The 4393-nt window shown below is 35.5% G+C and overlaps 1 long non-coding RNA gene across 2 annotated transcripts in view; it reads left to right on the forward strand.

Annotated features, from left to right (window-relative positions):
- Positions 1–4198: 4198 nt before the first annotated feature.
- Positions 4199–4393, forward strand: part of LOC125617104 — a 19219-nt gene continuing 19024 nt past the window's right edge. For both annotated transcript variants that reach the window (XR_007347969.1, XR_007347968.1), the window contains exon 1: positions 4199–4209. This is a non-coding gene — a long non-coding RNA (uncharacterized LOC125617104). The remainder of the gene's footprint in view (positions 4210–4393) is intronic.

The raw sequence follows: 4393 nt of genomic DNA on the forward strand, positions 1-4393 counted from the left end.
AAATATGTTGTACATCTGATATCTACACTTACTCATTTGACATACCTGCTACTCTATATCTTCTGACAAAGATCTTCCCATTTTCTCCTACCACCCCAATCTCTATTCCTGGACCTGATCTTTTGTTCTGTATCCCTTTATATTTACTTTTGATTTTAGATTCTGCATTTAAGTTATATCATGCAATATTTTTGTTTCATTTAGTTTAAGTTATTTTTAAATTCTCTGAGAATTGTTTCCTTACCCATGTATTGGTTAAACTCCAAGTGCACTGGGATTTTTCCAGTTATATTTCTGTAATTTATTTCTAGCTCAATTTCATTTTAATGTGAGAGCATATTTTATATAATTTATACTTTCAATTTATTAAGATGTGTTTTATGGTTGTAAGTATGTTCTGTCTTGGCAAATGTCCTGTGTAAGCTTGAGAAGAATGTGTATTCTGTTGTTAGATAAAATATTCTGTAGATGTCAATTAGATACAGTTGATTGACAGTGATATTCAGTTTGGCTATATCCTAACTGATTTTCTTCCTACTGATTCTGTTCATTACTGAGTTAGGGGTGATGGAGTCTAACTATAATGGTGGATTCATCTATTTCTCCTTGTGATTCTATCAGTTTTGCCTCACCTATTTTGATGTGCCATGGTTAGGCACATATACATTAGAGACTGTTACATCTGCTTGGAAAATTAATCCCTTTATTATTGTATTTCTGGTCATTATCCTGAATAATTTTCTTTGCTCTGGAATCTTTGTCTTACTTGAAAATAACTACTCCAGCTTTCTTTTGATTATTGTTAACACACTGCATCTGTCTCTCTTTACTTTAAAACTATATATGTATTTATATTTAAAGTGTGTTTGTTGTAGATGTCATATAATTGGGTCTTGGACTTTTTCTATCTACTCAACAATTTATCTCTGCTATGTATAGACCACATTGGGATTAATATCAACTCTATCTGTATCTGTTTCTTACTGGTTAATGTTCTCTCTCTCCCTTCTGCCTTCCACTTGCTCACTACCTTTGCTGGTTTTAATTGAGCATTTTATATGATTCCATTTTACCTCCTGCCTTATCATATCAAATATACATTTATGACTAATCCAAGCCCACTTTGAAACAATACTGCTTCACTAGAAGTACACGTTCCTTACAACAGAATATTCCCAATTCCTTCCTTCCATCCCCTATAACATCACTATCATTCATTCATTTCACTTACCCATAAGCTCAAATACCCAAATATGTTGTTGCTATTATAATTTTAAATAAACTATTGGATAAATAAAAACTAAGACAGTTAAAAGATTTATTTTAATTTCATTTACTCCTTCTTCAGCTCCTTCTTCAGCAGGCTTGCTTTACTTATTTAGACCCAAATGTCTGACCTGTATTATCTTCCTTCTCTCTAAGGAACATATTTAACTTCTTGTGAGACAGAAAGAAGACTCACAACAAATTCTCTCAGTTTTTATTACACTACTAATATTCCTCAGTTTAGAATTAAGTCTATAGAAAAGTTTATGATGTGTTGGACAGTATCAAGAATGGGAAGTCTAAAAGTTCTAAGTTGTCAGGACAGTTATTTTGCTATGCATAAAAATTAAATCTATTTTACTTTATATGATTAATTATATAAAGTTGAACAAATAAAAATTCACATTCTAAGAATCAAGTCCTAATTTCTAACTTCTAACTCATAGAAGGCTTACACAATTCTCAATAGCCAACTTATAGAATAAACCCAAGTGCCCATCTAAAGATTAATGGATGAAGAAAGTGTGGTATATATACACAATGTAGTTTTACTCATCCATAAAGAAAAATAAAATCATGTCATTTGCAGGAAAATGAATGGAACTGGAGATCTTTATATTAATCAAAATAAAACATACTTAGATGACTATTGAATATTTTCTCCTATATGTGGAATATAATGGGGGAAATGATGACACAAATGAAGAAGGGAGATTATTCATGAAGAGGAAGGGAATCAGGGAGAGCATAGAAGAGAGGGTAAAGGTAGGCAATGGTAGGGTAGACATAATCAGAATACATTGTTTGCATATGCAAATATGACAAAATGAAACCCATGATTCTGTATAATTAATATGCACTAATAAAATACAAAATTAAAATTTCTTCAAAAACAAATGTAAACAAAAATAAATTAATAAAAGTCAATGAAATTTCAGCACTTGTGGTAGGAAAGGTATCAAGGGAGATGGGATTGTTGGAGGAGAGAGAGATGTAGAGCTTGACTTCCAGTCATGAGACTAGTGGAACACAAGACATACCCACTGAACAGATACAAAGAATGCCTCTGATATTGGATAAGTGCTATCCATGTCTTGCAGGGAGTACTATAGGATTTCCTAGAACTAAAAAATAACATATGTGAGAGAAAACTGTGGGAGATTTCCCAGATGTGCCTCTTGGACTGGCCCTTGAACAATAAAGACACAACAAAACTATGAGAGAATTTTTCACAATAAGAATGGCATGTATCTGAAAAATTGGTTAAATACATGAACCAAGAAGCACCTAGTACAAGACCTGGCAAGTGAGGGACTTTAGTACATATCAAATATCATTAATGTTACATATTATTTGTAATATTAACACACCAATGCAATGTTCTCTTTCAGTTGTGATTCTCTCTGGGTAGAACGTTATGCTTAGCCAGTCTTCTTCACAAACAAAATAAATACTATTATTATTATTATTATTATTATTATTATTATTATTATTTATGTGTCTTTGACATCAGAGAGGCAACTGAATTCTTCATTCAAAGATGAATAAAAATATTCGATTATTTATGTTCATTCGCAAAAGGACTGGAGATAATTTCTACTCTCAAACATAATTCAATAGTTATGGGATTTACATTCTGAGGGAAGTTTAGTTATTTCTATTGTATTTAGCAGTTATTTGTGTGCACATATAATCACTCCTTTTTAAGAGAGAAACTGGTGCTTGAAAACAGTACATTGTCACCATCCCCCTCCTTTACCACAAGAACAGATTTTCAGCTGCTGTGTCTCTTTATTCCATATGAGAAGGAGGTGATCCTATTAGTCAAAGCTTGATGTTCACTTGGCCATATGAAAAAAATGAGTAAGGCTGTTCAAATTCAACCATGTGGAGGAAAGTACTATTCTATCAATTTCCCCATCTACTCTGTGGAGAGCAAGGTTCTTCATGCTCCTCTCCACATGTGGTCAGCACTCTGAATCAGAGCCCAGGTCCTCCCATCTGAGGGCACAAGTCAAGTCTGCCTGTTCTTCATTCCAGCTCTGTCAGGGAACTGCGAAGTGTCCAAACACACAGAGCGCCTGGGGTCTTTCACTGACACATCTTAACTCCACAGGTGGGCTCCAGAATGCTTTTGTATTTGTTTAAATTAACTAATGTAATTAACAAAATTAATGAAAGATAAGTTGATTTCATTCCTATGAACAATTATATAACTTATTTCTGATAATAGTTTAACATTTTAGACATCCATACTGAATACGATTTTGTCTCAGGTCAGTGCTGAATTCTGCCTGTGACACTACTAGACTTTTGCCACTAATAATAAAACTGGTACTTTAATACCCTTTTTTTACTCTTTTCCTTACTTTCTACTAATTAGAACCTAGAAAAGAGGATTTAGCAATCAATATTCCAAGTTTCAGCATCCTTTCTAAACTGGAAAGTTCTTGATGACATGAAGCATCCTTGGTGACACCTTGATGATCATGGGGCACCTTGTCCATCAAGGACATTTGATTAATTGTGGTAAGCCATTCTTATAGACCGTGGCCGCCATTAGAAGATGGCGTCGGCTTCCACTGTGGCCTGTGATAAACAACTCCTTTTATGGAGAGTTGGCGCGCAATCCCTTACCACCCTATGAGAGAGATCCACGTGGCGGCTTGGGATTGGGACGCGGGGGGCTTTATTAAGCTGTGCTTGGGTGTGTTCGGGCGGCGGGCGCTAGAAGATGATACATGACTCAAGGCCTGAATAAACTGTTGAAAGAAGAATCCTGTGTCGTGTTTCCCTTGCCGGCGAGGGGTCGCGACAATTGGTGGCCCGCACGGGGAATATATTCCTCGAACCCAGGATCCAGAACTTTCAGCAGTCAGGGTGGTACACCAGTAAGTTCCCAGGTAAGTGGGAATCCGCAAGTAAGTAGCGGGACGCTCTTCTGTAGAAAAGGAGAGAGCAGGGATTTCATAGAACGGAACGCTCCTCCGTAGAAAAGGAGAGAGCAGGGATTTTTGTACTTTCACTTTCATTATATCTTTGGAGACATTATGGGCGCTACCTCTTCAAGCCCAATTTTGTTGGCCCTAGATGGGTTGCTACATTCAAAAGGACTTAAGGTAAAGCA

The sequence above is a fragment of the Marmota marmota genome, unplaced genomic scaffold, assembly GCF_001458135.2.
Source record: "Marmota marmota marmota unplaced genomic scaffold, marMar, whole genome shotgun sequence".
Classification (NCBI taxonomy): domain Eukaryota; kingdom Metazoa; phylum Chordata; class Mammalia; order Rodentia; family Sciuridae; genus Marmota; species Marmota marmota.